Here is a 25,815-nt window from a genome sequence, read left to right on the forward strand (position 1 = left end):
TTTGGACTAATAACACTTGAACTAATTGAGTCTTATGGGACAAAAAGAATAACAGGACGGACACTGAACACAGATGGAGCCACCCCAGTAAACGCATGAAACAACACAGCAGGTACAAAGTACTCAGAGGTACCTGTGAGGGAGTAGTAGCTGACAAGACCAGAGGAGTAGGTAAGAGCCAAATAATTCATCTGCTTGATGAATATTTATTGAGTTCCTACTTACTAAGGACTTCCTAATCCAGGTTAAGGAGTTTGGACTCCTACTGAGTAAGTACTGGAGGATTTGGGAGTCCTATGGTTCAATTTATACTTTACTTCATTCTGCAGGTTGGGCAGTGGATTATTAAGATGGTGGCAAGACTGGAGGTGAGTAGAGATCATTTAGGAAGCTGTTTCAGAATCCAGGAAGGAAAACCAGTGTCAGTGGGAACAAAAAGGACATGGTTAAAGGAAGTATTCAGACATAGGAATTGACAGAACTTGATGGGACTTTCTTTTTTGATGGGAGTGTTTTCACTTTGGAAAGTGAGAAAGAGTGAACTTTAAGGTGATTCTTGTGTTTCTGTTACATACAATGGAACGGATTGTGCTGCACAGAGAAAGGACTCTAGGAAGAAGAGAAAATTGAATAGGGGTAAATTGTGAAGTCCATTTATTACATGTTGATATCTTTGGAACAGATTGCAAGCTGTCTACCAGAATCCGTTTTTTCCACTATTTTTCCACATAATAGTATCTAGGATGTGGCTGTGCCAAGAGCAAAGTATATTTCTTTCTCACTTGCTTAAGAAGAAATCCTTGTCCTTGTATTTCTGCCCCTTTCCTCTGTTACTCATTGGAATGGTAATTACTAAAATAACCTAGGAAGTCATGAGTTGAGGATAGAAGAACATTCATTATCTTGGGTTCCTGAATGTATCAAAACTGTCTGCTAACCTTAAACACTAATCTTAGGCTGTTTTCATGACAGAAAAATAAACTTACTGCTCTTTAAGCCATGAAATTTTTAGTCATTTTGTCACAGCAGCTTAGCCCATCTCATACAATATAATGAGGTAGATTTATCAGTCATAATCAAATTGAGTTGGATGAATGACATCAGCAAGTTGGTGAAACAAAAGTTTCCAGCCCCCAACCTCCAAAAAAAATACCAGTTTGACAACTATCCACAGATAAAGATATCATCATGAGAGTTCCAGAACCCAGGTGAGAGATTACAGCACCTGGGTGGAGCACAGAAACTAGAAAAGATGCATTTAAGAAGGTAGGAAGAGTAGTATCACTTTACATGTCAACCCCCCGCCCCCAGCCCATGCAGTGCAGCACCAAGAGAGATCCCTTGGTCCAGGAGTTCTTCCTGCAAGGAAGAGATAGCAAAATGAGAGTCCAAATTCACTACTGATCCTGGCACTAGGATCACTCCAGTGGACCCTGGTGTGGCAAGCCAGCCCCTGTAGACCCTAGCTTCAGGATCACCACTTCATGCTCAGAACCATGCCAACTCATGGACCCTGGAGCCAGACTTACTCACCCACAGACCCTGGCACTAGGACTGACTGATTGCAGACCCAGGTATCAGTCCTGTTCACCTATGGACTCTGAGGGCAGGCCTACCCATCGATCCTGCCAGCTGGCCTGCCCAGAACCTCTGGCAGGGCTGACTGGTGAAGGGCTTTCCCACTGAAGCCAGTCTTTAAAGACTAGATGAAGTGACTACTTCTTTAAATGTTCAGGCACTGAAGCAAGACTACAAAGATCATGAAGAATCTAGGAAACATGATAACAAAGGAACAAACTAAAACTCCAGTAACTGATCATAAAGAAATGGAGATCTACAAACTGCCTGATGAAGAATTCAGGATAATCATATGAAAGATGCTCAGTAAGCTACAAGAGAACACAGGTAGCTAAATATATAAAAATCAGAAAAACAGCACATGAACAAAATGAGAAGTTCAACAGAGAGACAGAAAGCATAAAAGAGAACCAAGGAGAAAGTCTGGAGCTAAAGAACACAATGATTGAACTGAAAAATTCAATGGAGACTCACTCAAGCTAAAGGAGAAAATCAGCAAGTTTGAAAATAAGTTATTGAAATTACCCAGTCAAAGGAACAAAAAGAAAAATGAATGAAGATTAAAAAAAAGTCTACAGGACTTTATGGGACACCATCAAACAATACAATGTACATATTATGGGAGTCCTAGAAGGAGAAAAGAAAGATATAAGGGAAGAAAGTTTATTTGTAAAAAAGGTTGAAAACTTCCCCAATACAGGGAGGGAGATGGACATCCAAATTCATGAAGCCCCAAATTTTCAAACAGGTTGAATCTAAAGAAGCCTACACCTAGACACATTATAATTAAAATTTCAAAAGTCAAAAACAAAGAAAGAATTTTTAAAGCAGCAAGAGAAATGTGACTTGTCACATAAAAAGGATTCCCCCCATAAGACTATAGGTGGATTTCTCAGCATAAACTTTGCAGGAACAAGTGAAATGATACACAAAGTGCTGAAAGAAAAAAATCCTGCCAACCAAAAATATTATACCCAGAAAAACTGTCCTCTAAAAATGAAGGTGAGGTAAAGACTTTCCCAGACAAAAACTGAGAGAGTTATCACCACTATACCTCCCTTGCTAAAGTGCTAAAGAGAACTTAACAAAAGAATGCTAAACAGCAACATGAAGGCATGTGGAAGTATAAATCACACTGGAAGAGGTAAGTACACAAATACAGAATAACATAATACTTTAGGAGTGACATAACATTTTTTTATAATGATTTTTATTTTTTCCATCATAGCTGGTTTAGAGTATTCTGTCGATTTTCTACTGTACAGCAAGGTGACCCAGTCACACATACATGTATACATTCTTTTTTCTCACATTATCATGCTCCATTATAAATGACTAGGTATAGTTCCCAGTGCTATGCAACAGGATCACACTGCTTATCCATTCCAAAGGCAGCAGTTTGCATCTATGAAGCCCAAGTTCTCAATCCATCCCACCCCCTCTGCCTCCCCCTCCCCCTCCCCCTTGGCAACCATAAGACTGTTCTCCATGTCCATGATTTTCTTTTCGGTGGAAAGGTTCATTTGTGCCATGTATTAGATTCTAGATATAAGTGATAGCATATGGTATTTGTCTTTCTCTTTCTGACTTATTTCACTTAGTATGAGAGTCTCTAGTTCCATCCATGTTGCTGCAAATGGCATTATTTTGTTCTTTTTTATGGCTGAGTAGTAGTCCATTGTGTATATATACCACATTTTCTTAATCCAATCATCTGTTGATGGACATTTAGGTTGTTTCCACGTCTTGGCTATTGTGAATAGTGCTGCAATGAACATATGGGTGCATGTGAGAGTGACTCAACTTTTAAGTCACTTTTAACTCTAGTAAAAAAGTTAAAAGACAAAGGTATTAAAAAAACATATAAAAACAAAAATTGGTTATTGATACAGAATATAAAAAAAAGAAAATTCTGACATTAAGAAGGAGGGGATAGGAGTTCCTGTCATGGCTCAGTGGTTAATGAATCCGACTAGGAACCAAGAGGTTGTGGGTTTGATTCCTGGCCTCGCTCAGGGGGTTAAGGATCCGGTGTTGCCGTAAGCTGTGGTGTAGTTCACAGATGCCGCTCGGATCCCGTGTTACTGTGGCTCTGGTGTAGGCCGGCGGCTACAGCTCCAATTAGACCCCTAGCCTGGGAACCTCCATATGCCAAGAGAGCGGTCCTAGAAAAGGCAAAAAGACAAAAAAAAAAAAAAAAAAAAAAAAAAAAGAAGAAGGAGGGGATAAAAGTAAAGAGGTTTTTTAAATATGTAACTGAATTTAAGTGTTATCAGCTCAAAATAGACTGTTATAACAATAAGAGGTATTCTGCAAGCTTCATGGTAACCACAAAGAAAACACCTATTGCAGATACAAAAAAAAAAGAAGAGATAAAGATAAAAGAATCAAACTATATCACTACAAAAAGAATCACCAAATCACAAAGGAAAGTAATCAAATTGTGTTAAGTTGAAAGACATGGATAAGTCATAAAAGGTGTACAGATAAAGAAAAGAGGACTTCAGATAAAACACAGAGGAATACAATCTTTAAAGTGTGTCTGAGGGAAATTCCTATCACAGTGAAATGTGAAAGAATCATAAGAGAATTAGAGGATAGTGGTCTATTACAGCGGGCAAGAGAAGAGATAGCATCAAGGATGGAGCTGTCAAACGTTCAGATGCTACAGAGAGACCAAGAGAATGTAAGACCTGAAAATGGTCATCGGATTTAGCAATTAAGGTGACCCTGATTTTAATATTACAGTAGAGTGTGTCAGAAAGGAAGCCAAAGTCATACTGAAATGGGTGAAGTAAATTTAGGAGGGGAGGAAGAAAAGTCAATGGGGGGCTTATTCTTCTAAGAAGTTTCACTCTAGAAAAAAGAAGAAAAGGCGTGACATGGAGAATAAGTTATTTTAAGATGGCAGAGAACTGAACATGTTTTTATGCTAAGGAGAAAAAGGAAATGTACAGAAATATTGAAGAGAAAGAGCAAGACTGACAGACGGAGGAAGAAGTTCCAGGAAGATATAGGAGATGACTTGATCCAGGATTAACATTAAGAATTAACCTTGGAGGAAGATGGGACCCTTCTCCCACTGTGAGAGAATGTGAGGAGATCAGGAGGAGTACAGAAGGAGGTAAATTTCTAAAAATATAACAGAAATTAAGAAATTATCATTATTTTTAAAGTAGAGAATGAGTTTAGTGTTTGACTTATAGCTCAATGAAAGTGGTAAAGCTACTAGAGATGGAAAAAACATGTTGGGATAAATGTGGAGTTGAGTGATTTCCTCTGTTTACAGACAGTGGGAGGGTATAGATAGTAAGACTGGTCCAAAATAGGCATTCTGAGCAGCCAGTATAGTATAAAGATGAAGGACAAAAAGTAAAGGGTATTGATGACAGCAGTTCATAGATTTCTCTCTCTCTCTCTCCCTTTTTTTTTTTTTTTTTTTTTTTTGCTTTTTAGGGCCGCACTCGCAGCATAGGAAGATCCCCATGCTAGGGGTCTAATTGGAGCTACAGGTGCCGGCCTACATCACAGCCACAGCAACACAGGATCTGAGCCACATCTGCGACCTACACCACAGCCCACGGCAACGCCAGATCCTTAACCCACTGAGCAAGGCCAGGGGTGGAACCCGCAACCTCATGGTTCCCAGTCGAGATTCATTTCCACTGCGCCACCACGGAAACTCCCACAGATTTCTCTCTTAATCGTTTGATCCTTGCATTCTTGGAGATTTTGGCCTAAGTTTGCCACGTTGTCTGCTACAAGCTTCACACCGTCACCAGTACTATGCCTCACACCATCACCACTACTGTGCCTGAGAACATTTCCCATAACCCCTGCCTATGCAGTTCCAAATCATAGTTTGCCAATGAAAGAGACTTTTGCGAAATCTAGAAGGTGGGAGCAAAGAAGCAGCCCTTATTCCAAGGAGGTCAAGGTACCCAGATGTGATAGTTTCTAGAAGTTCCCCACAGTGCCTTTTTCTCCAGTCTTCTGGAGACCTTCACTCTCCCCATATTTACATAATCTCTCACGGCTACAATAAACCTTTTATTTCCGTAATACTCATATTGGCTCTCTTTTCCTAATCAAAACCAGATGGGTACACCAGGCCCAGTGTTGACATAGCTGTCCCCATCTAATTATTCTGACCTCTACTCAACTCTGTTTTCCTTGGCAATGTCATTTGGAAAAACAGTTGGGGACACCTCAGACACAATTGCCTTGGATTCTTGGCACCTGTCAACCTAAAATGCTGCCTGCATTCTTGAGAGAAGGCTTCTTCTCAGGTGCCATCATTCCCAAAATGCTCCCACATAATTGGATGCTATCATCTCAGACAAAACCCTTGCATTCTTGGCAGTGCTCATCAATGAGGAACAATGCAATGGGTATGGGATTTGGACACATCATGGGGCCAACCTTGGATCCTCTCTAACACCTTCCTAAGTAGTGATTCATCATGATCATACTCAGCCAGTCGCTTAGAAAACAAGAAGGTTCTTTACTATATCACTGGGAATATCATGCCTCAGGTACAGGCTCCAAAGACAGCTAGCAAATAACCAGGATGTTGCAGAGTTTAAAAGACCAACTTTGTCTAGCTTAACAGGTAAGTTCTGGGCACACAGTGAGGGTCTAATTTACATGAGTTCTACAGGACCTGGGTTTCTGAATCCTCTTGGGCAACCAGCTCTGTTTTTCTTTTATTCCAAATAGGGAGGCTGCCTACTGTTTTGAACAAGAGTGTAGATTCTACAGCCGCACAGCTTGAGGTTAAATCCTAGTTTGGGAACTCCCTGGTGGCTCAGAGGGTTTCAGAGAGTTAAGGATTCAGCATTGTCATTGCTATAGCGCAGGTTCGATCCCTGGCCTGGGAACTTCTGCATGTTGTGGTCACGCCCCCACCCCCAAAAAGTCCTGGTTTGATTTGGGAAATCTGCTTAACCGCTCTGTAAATTACCTATAAAATAGGGCTAATAATAGTAAGGATTAAAGAAATACTTCATTTAAAGTGCTTAATATATTCCCGGCACAAAATAAGCACATGGTAATGATAACTTTATTGGTTCTGCACTAATTTCTCTTCCTAATTGTTCTCTTACTGCCATTACACCTATTTTATCTCAAATATGAGGCGAATAAGGATGTGTTCGCCTAGGCTTGCCGGGCATATGCTCTTATCTTTCCTCTTCCTGATATACAACTCATGTCATAAAATAGGGGGTTTTTTGAAGTATAACTAACATACATTATATTAGTTCCAGGTATACAACGCAATGATTAGACAGATATATATATATATATATAGTGAAATAAGTCTAGTTACCATATAAAATTTATTTTTTCTTATGATGAAAACTTTTCAGATTTATTTTCTTAGCAACGTGCAAGTTTGCAATACAATGGTCCTGACTATAGTCACTATGCTTACATTACATCGGGACTTATTTATTTTATAGCTGGAAGCCTGTACCTCTTGATCCCCTCATCTATCGCCACCATCCTTCTCTCTGACAATCAGCAAATAGCTTTTGTATTTGTGTCTGGCCAAGCTTACACCTCGAAACTTTCCTCAACAGCTACTGTTTTATGATGTGCGATGTTGCCTCCACCACCTTTCTAACCTCACCTTCTATCCCTCTCCCCTTTGCTCACTCTATTCCGGCCACACTGGTTTCTTGCTGACCCTTAAATGCACCCAAAAACTTCTTCCACAGGGCTTTTACCCTTGTTTTTCTGCCTAGAAAACTGTTCCCCTGGGAGTATGGCTTGAGCCCTCACTACGTTATGCCTTCATACAAATGTCACTTTATCACTTAGGCCTTCCCTAAACATCATATATAAAAGACACCCCAACACCCTCAACTCCCAATCCTCCTTAGCCTGCTTTTTTCCCTCCATAGTACTTATCATTATTTTTATGCATTTAGTAATTGTCTATTTCTCCCTACTCCTTTTCCTAATGGAATTTCCCTGCCTACACTTATCACTGGGGAGAAAGACACTTTATTCCATGCACTAATAGCGTATTGGAATAGGATTGGCCATAGGTCCTTCTTAAAAGGACCCCTGTGGTTACATTTGGCCCACCTAGATATTCCCGGACACACTCTCCATCTCAAGAGCCCTAATTTAACACATCTCCAAAGTCCCTTTAGCCATTCATAGGTTCCAAAGATTAGGATGCAGGCATCTCTTTAGAGGAACACTGTTCTGTCTACCACAATGACCATTACAGAAATAAGCACATGGGTCTAATAAATAAAACAATGGACTTCAGGTCAGAAAGCCTAGGTTTGAGCCTGTCCCCTCTCCTCCGTATGTGTGACTGAAGTTAACTCAAGTGACCTCTTTGAGTCCATTTCCTAAAATGAAGATAATAATACTTCTAAGGGCAGTTGTGAGGATCAAATGAACTAATTATATGTGAACACTTTGCCAACCATAAGTTATTAAAGTTTGGTTTGGTTCTGTTCAACAAATAGTTTCCAACCCCATAGAGTGTGACTGGCAAGTGTAGATGCTGGAATTCCATGAAAAATAAGACAAAGCTCTGCCACCAAAGAGTAGTCTAGAAGACAGGTAACCAAATATTACAATTCAGTGTGTTTATGAGTATGTAAGAAGAGATGAGATAACTCAGAAGGACTGAGTGGTTTCTTTAAGAGAGATGAGGTGTCTAGAAAGGTTTCACAGATGAAGAGGCAATTTGAGCTAGGTTTTATAGGAAAAATAAGTTTGCAGATAGAAGACAAAGACTATTTTTAGCAGAAAAGCAGTTCATGCAAAAGCAGAGATGAGAAACTGCCCTGTGCATTTATAGAGTTACAAAGGAGTTTGATACTAATGTATCATCCACACATTATGCTGAGGTGCATGAAAGGACATCAGAGAAGAAAGATGAGATGAAGAAATGTTTCCTTACATTGTGTTAAAAAGCTCAGCTCTGGAGTTCCAGCTGTGGCTCAACAGGTGAAGGACCTGACATTGCCTTTGTGAGGGTGCAGGTTCCATTCCTGGCCTCGTTCAGTAGGTTAAGGATTCGCTGTTGCCACAGGCTGCAGCACAGATCACCAGTGCAGCTCGGGTCCAGTGTTGCTGTGGCTGTGGTGTAGGCTGGCAGCTGCAGCTCTGATTCAACCCCTAGCCCAGGAACTTCCGAATGCTGCAGAAGAAAGAAAAAATTCAGCTTTGCATATAATGGAAAGTCATTTAAATGTTTTAATCAGGGAGTAGACCAACCATCCCAGTCTGTTTGGGCTTGTCCTGGTTTTAACACAGCAGTCCTGTGACCCAAGAGACCCCAAAGTCCTGGGCAAACTAGGATGGTTAGTCACCCTGTGAGAGACATGATTTTATCGACTTCCCATATAAATCTCTCTGGCTGAAATGAGGGTAAGTTCGAAAACAGCAGTTTGGGATAAAAGAGACTGATAGGAAGTCAGAGCTGTAGTCTTGGGGAGAGCTGATGTGACCTAAATGGCACGAATGGCTGTGGGGATGCAGTTGAGAGTAAGAATTCAAAGGTGTTTAGAAAGTGAAATCGGAGTTCCCGTCATGGCGCAGTGGTTAACGAATCCGACTAGGAACCATGAAGTTGTGGGTTTGGTCCCTGGCCTTGCTCAGTGGGTTAACGATCTGGCGTTGCCATGAGCTGTGGTGTAGGTTGCAGATGCAGCTCGGATCCCGCGTTGCTGTGGCTCTGGTGTAGGCCAGTGGCTACAGCTCCGATTCGACCCCTAGCCTGGGAACCTCCACATGCCGCAGGGGCGGCCCAAGAAATAGCAAAAAGACAAAAAAAAAAAAAAGAAAGTGAAATCTACACAGCTTGTAGAATGACTGGATGCGGGAGATGAGGGAGCAGGAGAAATCTAAGATAACTCTCAGGATTTTGAGCAACTGGATGAGTGCTATTAATGCTGGCAAACAGCAGTATGCAAAGCTAAGTGAGACAACTGGGATAAGGAATTTCAGTCTGATGGTTCCACAACATGGAGCTCTCTAGGGCATTGTCCAGAACTTGGGGCAGATCATAATTGGAGAGGTGGTGATATTCCGCACAAAAGTGTGTGTATGTGTGTGTGGCCAGCAGAGGATAGGGTAGGGGTGAGATAGAAGAAATAAAGGAAGGTCCATGTTTCTGAACAATAATTATACAGTTTTTTGAAAGTCTTCAGTTGGAACTGACTGGGAGTAAAAGACACTAGTTTGAGCTAATTAAAAAAAAAAATGGCTGTACAGAAAAGATATGGGGTAGGTCACAAAATCCAAGGGCAGGATATGGTTGGTTTCAGCAATGAACTGGAGCCAGAGAGGACCAGGTCATTAGGACTTCTGTCACCTCTTGTCTCCAAAGTCTTTTTTGTGCCTTTGTTTCCTGCCTCATTCTTTCTTGCTAGAGAGGGTTTTTTTTCCTGCTTCCCAGGCTACATGGCTGTTCATAATTCTGGAGTTATTATCACCTCCATTTAAAATACTGGGCAGAGACTAAGAATGGAATCACGAAGTGCTAATTGAAAAGGTACTCATTGGACTAGCTTGATCAGGCAGCTAACCTGGACCAAATAGCTGTGGCTTAGAAGGGTAAGAATACTCCTAGAAAAGGCAGCAGCAGGGAAGGTAACCCAAGGTATCCACTACACACATATTTCTTTATTCATCCTTAGAATAACACTTCATCCATGAAGTGTTTATTATTACTATCCCTTATACTGTAAATGTCCTGAAGGCAAAGGCCATGTCCATTCATTCACCATCGTATTCCAGCACCTAGCACACTGCCTAGCTCTTGCTTATTAATAAACACGTTGTGTGTCAGTGAGCAATTGAATGAAGGAATCTCAACATTTGAGGAAACTCAAGATCAAAGAAGTTCAACCACTTTCCAGGGTAATTCAGCCAAGTAGCAGAAACAAGAATCTAGTCCAAATCTAGTCTACTTTAGACCTTGTGCCCTTAACTGAAGAAAATTCACTTCTGGCCTTCCCTGCTTCCTTAGAAGTCTGAATTTCCTCAGTATTCAAAAGTTTCCAGATACTAAAAAGAAATCAAGAGTGGCAAATCCAGATGTATCCCAATGAGCAGGTAGGTTTTACTGGAGGGGACCTGGCCTGTGCTGGGGTAGAATATCAACCAGTGTGGAGAGATATACACCATATCACAACTGGCATTATCATAACAAATAAGGAAACTATACAGTATGCTAGACAAAGACAAGTGCTATGGAAAAAATAAAGCAAAGAAAACTGGAAACGGTAGTTTTGGAACGGGGAGGTGATATTAAATAGAGTGGCCACAGAAGGTCTTATAATAAAGGTATTATTTTTAAATTTATTTAAAATATTTTTATTAACATGTAATTTACATGGACTAAAAAAAAATTTTTTTTGTCTTTTCAGGGCTGCACCCTCAGCGTATGGATGTTCCCAGGCTAGGGGTCCAATTGGAGCTGCAGCTGCCAGCCTACACCACAGCCACAGCAACACCAGATCTGAGTGGCATCTGTGACCTACCCTGCAGCTCACAGCAATGCCAGATCTTTAATCCACTGAGGAAGGCAAGGGATTGAACCCATGTCCTCATAGTTACTAGTTGGGTTTGTTACCACAGATCCACAATGGGAACCCCAATATGGACTAAAATTTAATCGAATACAGCCCTGCAAGCTTTGACAGATGCAAATAGCTATATAACTACCACCATAATTAAGATATGGAATAGTGGCATTATCCAAAAACATAACCTCCATACCCCTCTGTAGTCAACCTCTCCCTCCAACCCCAGATTCTGGCACAACTGTTCTGATTTCTGTCCCTATAGCTTTGTCTTTTAGTGACTGTCATATAAATGGAGTTGTACAGAATTCAGCCTTCTGAGCCTGGCTTCTTTCACTTAGCAAAACGGATTTGAAATTCATCAATTTTGCTGCAATAACTGTGAATATATTAGTTTTTGTTTGAATGGATAATTCATCAGGTAAGGAACATTTAAGTTGTTTTCAGTCTTTGATAATCACAAGTAAAGCTACTGTAAATATTTGCATGTAGGCTTTTGTGTACATATAAAATTGTCACTTCACTTGGGTAAGTACTTAGGAGTGGGATTGCTAGGTCAGGTAGTGAATGTATGTTTACCTTTATAGGAAACTCTTATTAGTTTCCAAAAGTAGCTGTATCATTTTTGATTCCAAAAGTTCCACTGCTCTTCATTCTAGGTAATACTTTGTTACTACTAGATTAAAAACAGATGATTCTACTAGGTGTTCCCCCGATATGTCTCAACACAATTGGTTTTTTTGTTTGTTTGTTTGTTTGTTTGTTTTTTAGGGTTGCACTCGTGGGATATGGAAGTTCCTAGGCTAAGAGTTGAATCAGAGCTGCAGCTGCCAGCCTATGCCACAAACACAGCAATGCCAGATTCAAGTTGCATCTGTGACCTACACCACAGCTTAAGGCAACACTGGATCTTTAACCCACTGAGCAGGGCCAGGGATCGAACGTGCATCCCCATGAATACTAGCTGGTTCATTATCACTGAGCCACAACAGGAACTCCTCAATGCAGTTCCAGTTTACATTTCCTAGTGATGCTGAACATCCTTTCACATGCCCATTTACCATTAGTATCTTTACCATTTACCGTTTCACTTGCTCGTTTACCATTAGCACATCTTCTCTAGTGACGTGTCCATTCAAATATTTGCCAATTTTTTTTCATTGAGTTTATTTTCTTATAATTGAGTTTTGGGAGTTCTTTATAAATTCTAGATACAAGTCTGTTAGTAGATACATAATCTGCAAATACTTTCTACCAGACTATGCTTGTTTTTTAACATTTTCTTAAGAGTCTCTTTGGAAGAGAAATTCTAAATTTTGATAAAGCACTATTTATCTTTGGGAGTTCCCTTCGTGGCTCAGTGGTTAACAAACCAACGATGCGGGTCTGATCCCTGGCCTCGCTCAGTGGGTTAAGGATCCAGCGTTGCCATGAGCTGTGGTGTAGGTTGCAGATGCAGCTCAGATCCTGCATTGCAGTGGCTGTGGTGTAGGCCAGCAGCTGTAGTTCCTGTTGGACCCCTAGCCTGGGAACTTCTGTATGCCTTGGGTGTGGCCCTAAAAAGCAGAAAAAGGCAGGGGAGATATTTATCTTTTTTTTTCTTTGGTGGATTATGCTTTCAGTGTCTTATCGAAGAAATCAATCTGAGGGGTGGGATCAAGATGGCTAAGGAGTAAGATGTGGTCCTCACCTTCTCCCATAAACATCAAAAAAAAGCCCCATCTACATGTACACTGATTGGCACAGAACATCTACTGAACACTGGCAGAAGACCTTAAACCTCCAAAAAGGGCAAGAAACCCTCCATAGAACTAGGTAGAACAAAAAAGAGAGAGAGAGAAGAGGGAAAAAAAAGGAAACAGGACAGGACCAGCATTCCTGAGAGGGGGCTATGAAAGGGGAAAGGAACCTGTAGCCTGGGAGGCCACCTCAAAGCCTCAGAGAAAAGCATAGCAGCCAGACTGAGGAAGGCAAAGCAGAAAGAGACCCACACAGACCATCAGTACCACCACCCCCCAGATACCACAGGCTGAGATGCTCGGGCAAGGGCTGGGCACTGAGACCCAGGCTTTGGAGGTCAGTTCTAGGGGGAGGACTATGGTTGGCTGTATGGACACAGCCTGAGGAGCTAGGAAGCAGTGCACCCTGGGCTGGGGAAATAAACACCACAGCTGAGGGATCACAGGAGGAAGCTTGAGCCCACAGGAGAAGCAATGTGCCATTGTTAGGGAGGGCAAGAGGAAGAGGGGCAGGACAACAGCAGCAGTATCTTTCTCTGCACATGCGTGGGCTTGGGTGGTAGGGTGCCTCTTACATGGGCTACAGTGGTAGGAGAAAACTGCTGCAAGCATCCTAGACTGCAAAGGCAGGCATGGCCCGAAACCACTAGGGGGTCCATGAACAGGCACCATCTATGGCCCCAGTCCCTCTGGAGTTGCTGCAGAAGAGGGCAGAGCAACCGAGCACCACCTGTTGCCCTCGCTCCCCTGGGAATGCACATGCCCTGCTGTTGCTGCTGCCAAAGGCTCAGGGTGATGCCTCCCTGAAGGTCACTGCCATTTCCCAGGGCCTGTCAACCAGGAGGAGCCTGTGCCACTTCCCCATGGGACCTGGCCACTTTCAAGGGCCTAGCAACCAGTACTGGCTACCATTACCTCCATCTTCCTGGAAACAAGAAGCAGCCTTACACTGGCACAGCCCCATCAAGGGGATGGCAGCCTGCACATGCTGAGGAAAGAAATAGGAAACATCCAAAAACAAAAGCAGCCCTCATGTCAAAAACAAAACAAAACAAAACAAAACAGTAACCCTGCACAAACTACCCAGGGGTGCTCTCGCATATAAATAGCCCTCCAAGACCACAGTAGTTGTTTTCCCTAAACTCAAAGAATAAGAAAAATATAAGCAAAATGAAGAAGCTCAGGAACCATCCCAGTTAAAAGAACAGGACAATTCCCCTAAATGAGCAAAGAATGAAATAGACATCTGCACTCTAAGGGATACCAAGTTCAAAAAAGGAGATAGTGAAAATACTGAAGGAATTAAGAATAGGTATGAACAGTAATGCAGATTACTTTAGAAAGGAACTAGAAAATATGAGGACCCAAGGAAAATTAGAAAACCCATTTTCAAAGTTGCAAGCTGAGTTAAAGGCCTTGAACCATAGAATGAAAAATGCAGAGGAACGAATTAGTGATTTGGAAGGCAGAATGATGGAAATCACCCAATCAGGACAGCAGACAGAAAACCAAATGAAAAAACATGAGAGCAATATAAGAGATCCATGGGTTATTATAAAGTGGGCCAATCTATGTATAATAGGGATTCTAGAAGGTGAAATAAAAGAAAAGGCGATTGGAAATATATTTGAAGAATAATGGCTGAAAACTTTCCAAATCTAAAGGAAACAGATATCAAGATACAGTAAGCACAGAGGGCTCCAAACAAGTTGAACCTAAACATGCCCACACCAAGACATATTATAATAAAAATGGCAAAAGTTAAAAGATAAAAAGAGGCTTCTAAAGGAAGCAAGAGGAGTTCCCTTCGTGGAGCGTGGAAATGAATCCAACTAGTATCCATGAGGATGCGGGTTTGATCCCTGGCCTTGATCAGTGGGTCAGGGATTCGGCATTGCCTGAGATGTGGTGTAGGCGGCAGATGTGGCTTGGATCCTGCATTGCTGTGGCTCTGGTATAGGCCAGCAGCTGTAGCTCCAAGCTGACCCCTAGCCTGGGAACTTTCATATGCCATGGGTGCAGCCCTAAAAAAAGAAGAAAAAAAAAAGGCAGCAAGAGGAAAATAAAGAGTTAATTAGTTAATTATAAGGAAACCCCCATAAGGCTATCTGATTTCTCCACAGAAACATTACAGGCCAGAAGAGAGTGGCAAGATATAGTCAAAGTTCTAAGAGGGAAAAATTTGCTGGCTAGAATACTCTACCCCGCAAGAGTATCATTTAAAATAGAAGGAGAAATAAAGAATTTCTCCAACAAGCAAAAACTAAAATAATACAGCAATAATAAACCCATTCAGAAAGAAATACTGAAAGGTCTCCTCTAAATAGGAAAGAAGTAAGAAGTATAGGATGGAGGAAATCACAATTGGAAAGTAATCTCTTAAATAAGCCAGTATACAGATCTGAAAGACAAAAAAAAAAAAAAAAAAAAAAAACTTAGTTGTAAAAGCAACGATAAACACAAGGAATGGCAAAAGGATAAATATGAAGATGTAAAAAAGGACATCAAAATCATAAAGTATGGGGAATGAAAGTAAGGAAATCTAGATTGCTTTTTTTAGAATGTGTTTGAGCCTATATGGCTATCAGGCTAAAGCAAGCAGCTATAGGAAGGGGTTTACATACTTGAAAAACAGGGCAACCACAAATCAAAACCAAACAATACATTCATAAGAACTAAAGAGAAGACGACACAAGCATAAAGGGAAATAATCCAACAAAAAAAAAAAAAGAGAAAGAAACAAAGGAGAAACATAGAATCAACTGGAAAACAAGGTTTAAATGACCATAAATACTTACTTATCAAAAATTACCTTAAATGTCAATGGACTGAATGCTCCAATCAAAAGACAGAGAGTAACAGACTGGATTTAAAAAACAAGAGCCCAAAATGTGCTGCCTATAAGAGACTCACCTTAGGGCAAAGGATACTTATAAATTGAAAGTGAAGGGATGGAAAAAGATATTTCATGAGAATGCAAATGACAGAAGAGCGGGAGTTGCACTACTCATATCAGACAAAGTAGACTTTAAAAACAAAAGCCATAAAGAAAGACAAAGAACACTATTTAATGATGGAAGGATCAATTCGAGATGAGGATATTACACTTGTCAATATAAATGCCCCGAATATAGGAGTACCGAAATATATACAACAAATACTAACAGACATAAAAGGAGAACTTGATGGGAATACAATAATAGTAGGAGACATTAACACCCCACTCACATCAATGGACAGATCCTCTAGACAGAAAATCAATAAGGTAACAGAGATCCTAAATGACACAATAGAATAGTTAGACTTAATTGACATTTTCAGGACATTACATCCAAAATAAGAAAAAAAAACACAGAATATACATTCATTTCAAGTGCACATGGTATATTCTCAAGGACTGACCACATACCAGGACACAAAAACTAACCTCAACAAATATAAGAGTATAGAAGCATATTCTCTTACCACAATGGCATGAAACTAGAAATCAACTACAGGAAAAGAAATGAGAAAAACTGACTACGTGGAGACTAAACAACATACTACTAAATGGGATAACAAGGAAATCAAAACAGGATTTTAAAAAATACCTTGAGGCAAGTGACAATGAAAACACAGCCATTCAAAATCAATGGGATCCCATAAAAGCAGTTCTTAGAGGGAAGTTCACAGTGATATAGGCCTTCCTCAAAAAAGAAGAAAAATCTCAAATCTACAACTTAACCTACTACCTAAAAGAATTTGAAAAAGAAGAATAAAACCTGAAGTCAGCAGAAGGAAGAAAATCATAAAGACCAGAGAGGAAATCAATAAAAGAGAGATTCAAAAAGCAACAGAAAAAAATCAGTAAAACCCAAGAGCTGGTTTTTTGAAGAGTAAACAAAATTGACAAACCTCTAGCCAGACTCACAAAGAAGAAGAGAGAGAGAGAACCCAAATAAACAAAATAAGAAATGAATAAAGGGGAGTTCCCGTCGTGGCGCAGTGGTTAATGAATCCTACTAGGAACCATGGGGTTGCGGGTTCGGTCCCTGCCCTTGCTCAGTGGGTTAACGATCTGGCGTTGCCGTGAGCTGTGGTGTAGGTTGCAGACGCGGCTCGGATCCTGCGTTGCTGTGGCTCTGGCGTAGGCCAGTGGCTACAGCTCCAATTCAACCCCTAGCCTGGGAACCTCCATATGCCGCGGGAGCAGCCCAAGAAATAGCAACAACAACAACAACAACAAAAAAGACAAAAAGACAAAAAAAAAAAAAAAAAAAGAAATGAATAAAGGGAGAAATCTCAACAGATACTGCAGAAATCCAAAAATAAATAAATAAATAAGAGCATACTAATGAGCAATTATATGCAACAAATTTGACAACCTAGAAGAAATGCACAACTTTCTAAACATACAGTCCACCCAAACTGAATCAAGAAGAAATAGATCAACTGAACAGACCGATCACTAGAAATGAAATTGAATATGTAATAAAAACACTCCCTACAAACAAAAGTCCAGGACAAGATGGCTTCACAGAAGAATTCCACCAAACATACAAAGAAGAACTTATATGACATCCTTCTTAAACTTTTCCAAAAGGTTGAAGAAGAAGGAATACTCTCAAAGACATTCTGTGGAGCCACCATCACCCTAATACCAAAACCAGACAAGGATACCACCAAAAAAGAAAATTACAGGCCAATATCTTTGATATTGATCTACACAGATGCAAAAATTCTCAACAAAATTTTAGCCAACTGAATCCAACAACATATAAAAAAGATCATACACCACGACCAAGTGGGATTCATCCCAGGTCCACAAGGGTGGTTTGACATATGCAAATCAATCAACGTCATACGCATTAACAAAAGAAAAGTCAAAAACCACATGATCATCTCAATATATGAAGAAAAAGCACCTGGCAAAGTCCAACATCGATTCATGATAAAAACTCTTACCAAAGTGGGTATAGAGGGAACATACTTTAACATAATAAAAGCCATTTACAATGTAATACTCAATGGAGAAAAGCGGAAAGTCTCCCCACTAAAATCTGGAATGCCCATGCTCACCACTCTTATTCAACATAGTATTAGAAGTCCTAGCCACAGCAATCAGACAAGCGAAAGAAATAAAAGGAATCCAAGTTGGAAGAGAAGAGGTAAAACTGTCACTGTATACATATGACATGATACTATATATAGAAACCCCTAAGGACTCCATACAAAAACTACTTGAACTGATCAATGATTTCAGCAAAGTAGCAGGATACAAGATTAACGTTAAGGGAGTTCCCACTGTGGTGCAGTGGAAATGAATCTGACTAGAAACCATGAGGTTGCAGGTTCGATTCCTGGCCTGGCTCAGTCGGTTAAGGCTCTGGCACTGCTGTGAGCTGTGGTGTAGGTCACAGATGTGGCTCAGATATGGTGTTGCTGTGGCTGTGGTGTAGGCTGGCAGCTGCAGCTCTGATTGGACCCCTACCCTGAGAACCTCCATATGCCACAGATGAAGCACTAAAAAGCAAAAAAAAAAAAAAAAAAAAAAAAGATTAACGTTCAGAAATTAGTTGCATTTCTGTATTCTAGTAATGAAGTATTAGAAAAGGAATATAAAAAATACAGTACCTTTTAAAGTGGCACTCCCCCCAAATAAATACCTAGGATTAAACCTGACTAAGGAAATGATTTATATGCTGAGAACTATAAAACATTAATCAAGGAAATTAAAGAGGATTCTCAGGAATCGAAAGATATCCCATGCTCTTGGATTGGAAGAATTAATGTCATTAAAATGGCCATACTACTCAAAGCAATCTATAGATTTAATGCAATCCCTCTCAGGCCTCTGGTTTACACAGAGCAAGGAGCCACTTTAATTTGTTAAGCAAAGGAGTGACAGGCTCAGACTTCTGTGTTAAAACTTTCACTCAGTTTACAGTGCTGACAATAGACTGTAGAGAGTTGAGAGTAGAAGCTGGCATATCAGTTAGGAGGCTGAGTACCAGCAAATAAAATGATGGGAGGTGGACCAGGACGGTACAGTGAGATAGTAAGAACTGTGCAATTTCTGGTTATAATCTGAAGGTAGAATCAGTATGATTTGCTGACAGTTTGCCTTTGAGGTCTGAGAGAAAGAAGCTAAGAATGAACTACTGTTCTCTCCATTACACTCTGTTATATTTATCTTTCATATTTTTACAAAAAGTTTTGGGGGTTAGTTCTTGTATATGGTGTGTCTAGAGAATGAACACTAGGTTTATACTTAATACTCTTTCTCCTAGTCCTTTTCCAATGGCCCAACACATATCAGCTCCTGTGAATATTTTTTGGGTATAAGAATTAAAGCATATGGGACTCTCTTTTCAAACTGGCTAAGAGTTGAAGTGCAATCTCTGTTATGGGCCTGGTGCAGATATGGGTTAGGGCAGCCAACCTCTACATTTCTTAAGGTGGGGACCACAGAATCCATATTTAAATAAATAAAAAGTGCACTCCCTTCACTACCGTTCTCAAAAATAGAGATCCAGCCTGTCTTATCACTCACATTACTGTCTGACAAATAGCATAGCCTAGGCCCCAGGTAGCTGGGTTGTAGAGTTAATAGCTGAGGGAACCAGTCCTACAGCAGGCAGGATATGAACTTGGCTGGTATGCACCTGCCTCAACTTGCCTCTGGCTTTACAGAAAGTTTTGCTATTCCAGTCTCTAGAAGCATTGAGCAGACTGCAGGAGAAATAAAGAGCTGAATTTGGTAGCTTAGCTTTACATGGAGACAAAAGAAAGTTCTAAAGCTGCAGAATATACCTCAGTCAGCTAATGTCTCCCTGACAGCTAGACCAGTCTAAACCACTCAGCACCACCTGTCCATCAGGATTCTATGGGGTAGGAGGGCAAAAGGCAGTGGAGAAGTCCATAAATCCACAATCCATTTGAGATTGCTAGGACTCTGGCTTCTTTATGAAAAAGAAAGAGGATTTTTCTATCTATAAAACCTCAAAGAATCCAAGGTCTCAAGATAGGGAAAGAGTAAGCCTTCCTGTTGAGGATGAGGTGGCTAGGAAGCTATACAACCCGGAAGGGACTTCCATAGGCTAGAATGTAACCAGAGGAAGAAAGGTTATAGATTGTAAAAGCAGATTAAATTCGCCACTGACCCTATTCCTGACAGTGGATTAATCAGAGAGTGAATGGAAGAGAAAGAAGGAGACAATATAGGTACCCTGAGAGAAAATCTATGGCCTATGCTTTGACCTGTTGCTGCAAAAATAAATGATTCTAATCTGAGGAATCTGTATCCATCATGAATGGAGGCTGTGTCATCATTATCGTCATCATCATCATCACTACGAATAGCATCAAGATTATTCTGATGATAATTACCTTTTTTGTTTTGTTTTTTGTTTAGTTTTGTGTTGTTTTGTTTTTTGGCTTTTAGGGCCACCTGCAGCATATGGAGGTTCCTAGGCTAGGGGTCCAATCAGAGCTGCAGCTACAGCTGCCGGCCTACACAACAGCCACAGAAACACCAGATCTGAGCCACGTCTGTGACCTACACCACAGCTCACAGCAACCCTGGATCCTTAACCCACTGAGAAAGGCCAGGGATTGAACCTATGTCCTCATGGATACTAGTCAGATTCGTTTCTGCTGAGCCATGACGGGAACTCCTCATAATTACTTTTAATCAATGCGACCACCAGCCAACTGGGCCAGAACCAAGATCCCCTTCCAAGCAGACCAGTAACAGGCCACTTTTATGCCCAGAGATGCTGATCAATCCCAAGCACATCTGACTTGTGATTTTAGCTTTCAAAATAAAACTATTAGGAGCAACATTCACAAGATGATATCATCCACAAAACATACATTAAAAATATAGTATTTCAATCAAATGCAAAAAAAAAAAGATAGCCTTTTCAAAGAAAGAAAAACAACAATTTCTATCTCTTATTGAATGGCTATTTTGTTCTAAGCACTTGGCTTAATTCTATGAAGATTTACAACAATCCCTATGAAGAAAATTCCTCACATTTAGAGAGATATTAAGTCATAAAGCTAGTGAGTGCTAGAGGCAGGATTCCAACCATATCTGTGAAATTCCAAGTTTTGTGCTCTTATTCATTGGGCTAAACAACTTGGCTATACATTTTGTTTTAGTTTTTAGGGAGAAGTCAGAAACATACTCCTTTAAGGGTCTTACTCTATTATCTTCCCTGAATTCTACTTGGACCAGACTTAGGAAATGAATATGAGAAAGGCCCTGGCAGAAGTTGGGCTAATAGTCTTTCCTCTTGCAGCAAAGTTCTCAAACCCCATTTTTCATCAGTATATCTGACTCTCAAGCCATATTCATCTCATAAATGAGTGGGATATCCTCTCTGAACATCTTAAGAAGCTAAATATTGGTCTCCCTGGGCCAGGAATCCTGGACCCTCAGGAGGTCTGCTCTAAGTGTCTTTGACCTACACAGAACTAGGAGCAGAGGAGGTGGGGCAACTGGTTTGGAGAATATGGTCAATCCTGAGACCTTAGTCACCCTAAAATAATTAGATGAAATAATTACTTGATCTGCCTTTTGCAATTATCTTGCTAAAGTGGTGATCTAGTGTCCCTAATTTAAGACACCAGCCTCCAAGGAAGAAAAATTTCCACTGAACAAAAAGTAAGACACTGCAAATGTGGTTTTCCACAGATTCCACTTTACTATCCTTCCTCTTAGAGTCCAAATGCTCAGAGGTGATTTAAACTAAATGGTCCCAGGAGACTCAAGCTCTGAAGCATAATTAATGCCAGAGGAAAGGAATTAGCACATAAGTGACTTTATTTATAATAAGTAAAATAAGCATAATTAATTTTAAAGGGAAAAAATTATCATAGATAATGGTGACAATCAATGGGAAACTAATTAATCCAAAACTAATAAAACCTAACTAAGCTTGATAGCTATTACTCATAGAAGTCCTGGATTTATTTTTCCCTAGTCCTACTCAAAGATGTTATTCCAGGCAGCCCACGATACCAGGTTTTAATTTCCTCTTCATCTTTACGGCATGAAAAATCAGCCTTATTCTGTACTGTAGAGCAAGTTTTTCCCTAGTTAGAATTTAATGATTTGGAGATGGATAAATATATACCTATCTATATATTTGTATCCAGGGCAATGTACAATGTATTGTGGGCAAGCCCAAATGGCAAATCCTCAATTCCCTTTCAAACAAGAGAGTGCCAAGACTGTTAAAATGAAGTGATGGAAAATTCCAGGCTCATAAATAATCCCAAACCAATAGAATTTCATTGAAGCCACTGTGCTTAGCACTGAGCCTTGCATATTATAGCTCTTCAATAATGTACATTAACTGTGTGGGGGAGTATGTGTAGAGAAGAGTGACTGAGTGAGAGTGTGTGTGTGTGTGTGTGATGTATACATAAATATTTAACAGTTTTCCGGAGTTCCCGTCGTGGCGCAGTGGTTAACGAATCCGACTAGGAACCATGAGGTTGCGGGTTCGGTCCCTGCCCTTGCTCAGTGGGTTAACGATCCGGCATTGCCGTGAGCTGTGGTGTAGGTTGCAGACGCGGCTCGGATCCCGCATTGCTGTGGCTCTGGCGTAGGCCGGTGGCTACAGCTCCGATTCAACCCCTAGCCTGGGAACCTCCATATGCCGCGGGAGCGGCCCAAGAAATAGCAACAACAACAACAACAACAACAAAAAAAGACAAAAGACAAAAAAAAAAACAAAAACAAAAAAAACAGTTTTCCTATTGCCCAAACTCCAGGCCAAGCTTCAATCCTGATCTAGTTTTATTATACTATTTCACATAATCTTGGAGAGTCTCACCATTAGAGGCACACTCACATAAAGAAAAGAGTCATGGGAACCTAGCAAATCCTCAAAAAAAAAAAAATGCTTGCTAAAGTAACATGAATTGCTGAGAGCCAATGGACTGAAGAAATTAGTTTGGTTACTTTAAATTCATACTTAATGAATGGACTCCTCTTTTTTAAAAAAGTTATGAGTTAGTCTCTTCATTATCAAACTTGGTTCCAAATGCTTTTAATGATTCCAAAAATCAAGTTCATGCTTAAACTGCCCATATTTTCATCAACTGAATGATACATAAAAGGATGTGATGCTTTGAGGGACGCGGTCTTGCTAACATTTTTCTATTTTTTAAAGTTTTATTGAAGTATAGTTGATTTATAATGTTGTGATAATTTCTGCTGTACAACAAAGTGATTCAGCTGTATACAAACATATATCCATCCCTTTCAGATTCTTTTCCCATATAGGTTATCACAGAATATTGGGAAGAGTTCCCTGTGCTATATACAGCAGAAGCATACACACACACCACACACACACACACACACACACACACACACACACACACACACACACACACACAGCCTTTTAGGGAAATTATATTTTCAAGGTTCTAGACTCTTTTAGAAAAAATTCCCTGCCTTACTTAATAATCGTACCTTGCAAATCGTCAAAATACAAATACATATATGTGGTATATATGTGGTTAAGTGACAGGCCTTAGCTTTGGGTAGTTAGGTTTTGGCCCTAGTGTTGCCACTTACTAGATGTGATTTTGGTCAAATTATTAAATTTCTCTATGCTTTCATTTCCTTACTTGTAAAACGAGAATGACAATAATACCTCATAGGGTTATTGTGAAGAATAAACATTTAAGCATGTGAAACCTTCATATCCAGAAGATAGCAAGCCCTTAATTAATGATAGCTGCCATCTTCATCAGTATCAGAGCAGCATCATTACCTGGTGGCAAAGTACAGAAAAGCTGACTCTCCACAGCTAATACAGCTTTCTAATTATTTTTGCTTCCCTTAGGCATTATGTTTGATATGCTTTATGAATATAAATGACATTTTCCCGCGGAACCAGGCCCAAAGCTGCCAGACTACCAATGGATAGAAGAATGTTAGAAGAAAGCCCACTCTGAATTCACCTGAACACTTCTGAAAACACCACTTTCATGTATAGCCCATTAACATACTTTTATAGCCTAGAAAAGCACCTTCACAGGGCCAGAGAATGTTTCTTCTCTTTCTGGCTGAGATAACCATTCCTTTTTACTCTTTCATATATTTCATATTTGGCTGGGCCTCACACTCCTAAAACAGTGCAGAATTTTTGCATAATAGGTATATGTAATAGGTATATGTAATAGGTTGTTGTCCATGACAGAGGTAAGCTAATAATATAATGGTTAAAAGAAAGGCCATCATGATGCATAGATATAGGTTCCCCCACCTATGAGCTGTGTGATTTTGGAGAAGTCTCTTAAGATTCCTATTTCTTCATCTGTGAAATGGAATGCAATACAAATCTCATAGAAATGTTGCAAAGATTAAATGAGATAATATGTGAAAAGTATCTGCCACAATAATAGCTAGCTCACAGTAAATTTCAGTAAATAGAAGCTATTATTTCAAAAAGATGTGAATTGGGTAGGCCTAATGGCCCAGGTTCATTTCCAATTAAATACATATGTGTTGCAGACTTGCCAAGTATCTGATACTTTGCTTCTTTTTGTAGGTACTAAAACATAGTCTCTGCTTTTCACAAGTGAAAAAGTGTCCTGCAACATGTCCTCATACTGTAAGATGGGCTGGTACCTTTCTGCAATCATCTCAGAGATGAGAATGTGAAGAAGTAGGGAGGTAAACATGGACAGAGGTGGAGTTAGGTTTGTTGGAAATGAATCAGTCCATCCCACAGAGGGCACTACCCACATATTAGCTATATAAGGGCCACCATCTCAATCCACTGTCACCCTGCAAGCTGCATCAGGCTTTATCCTACTTGTTCCTTTGGTGAACCAGGTGAGAGAAAATTCATCCAGCTACTTAAATGGATATTTGGTTGGTTGTTGTCCATGGCAGAAATCCAGGAGTATGAGCTACGGTAGAGTTAGTATATATTTGGCCTGCCTGCCTTCTTTTTTGCTTTTTTCTTTTCTTTTCCTTTTGTTTGCTTCTTTGGTTAGTTTAGTTTATTCTGAGGTCTTTCTAGAATAAATTTGTTCCAGAGAAGAATAATGTAAGTAGAAGCTTGTCTTCTTCTGGGCCATTCCACACTCTCTTCCTAGTCTTTTTTCATGCCATCTTTTCTGAGTTGCCTAGCTCAAACAGGAAAAACACCAGCACTATTGTAGAGTCCCATACTTGTTCAATTTCCAGAGCTTGAGGATCTAGTCACCTACTAGTCAAACTACTGCCTACATTGCTGAACCCTTTTTCTTGACTACTGAAATAGAACAGTGTTTGGACAAGGCTGAGGTTAGGATATTTCCTGAGCTCTGATGAGGGCTATCTCATACTTCTGAAGCGCCAGGATAGCATTGGCCAACTTTGCTCGTTTCCAATTTGCGAAATGCCTTAATAGTCCAGTTTAACTTCTGGTTCCCAAAGGGGAAGCAGGTATGCATGTTAGAAGGTCTGTTACTTCTAACTCAAGAAACTCAGTGAAAATAGCCAGAGAGACTGGTGCAATACATCTGGGTGGTTCTAGAGACTGTCCTAGAAGCTCCAGGACAACATGCAGAACACCAAAGTACACTAAGTGTATAGATACTATGTAAAGAATATATTCATCCAGGACATGGAGATCTGAGATCTAGTCCCAGGTCAGTCAGTAACATGCCATGACTTGATCTTTTAGCAAAGTAACTCGAAGTTAACAAAGTTCATTTTCACTGTGTGAGGGATGTTATATCATTCCTGACCCACCCTTACTTGTTGAGGTATTTTAGATTTAAAAGAGACAAGATAGGAGTTCCTGTCGTGGCTCAGTGGTTAACAAATATGACTAGGAACCATGAGGTTGTGGGTTCAATCCCTGGCTTTGTTCAGTGGGTTAAGGATCCAGCGTTGCTGTGAGCTGTGGTGTAGGAGGCAAATGCAGCTCAGATCTGGCATTGCT

The 25,815-nt window shown here is 40.3% G+C and overlaps 1 protein-coding gene across 1 annotated transcript in view; it reads right to left on the minus strand.

Annotated features, from left to right (window-relative positions):
• CRCT1 (cysteine rich C-terminal 1) overlaps positions 1-25,815 on the minus strand; it is a 239,033-nt gene that overhangs the window by 95,662 nt on the left and 117,556 nt on the right. The gene's annotated exons all lie outside the window — the stretch shown is intronic.

Source organism: Sus scrofa, chromosome 4, assembly GCF_054392235.1.
Source record: "Sus scrofa isolate SSC_HxYL_T2T_F1_AM1 chromosome 4, Sscrofa_HxYL_maternal_Yorkshire_Landrace_v2.0, whole genome shotgun sequence".
In the NCBI taxonomy this organism is placed as follows: domain Eukaryota; kingdom Metazoa; phylum Chordata; class Mammalia; order Artiodactyla; family Suidae; genus Sus; species Sus scrofa.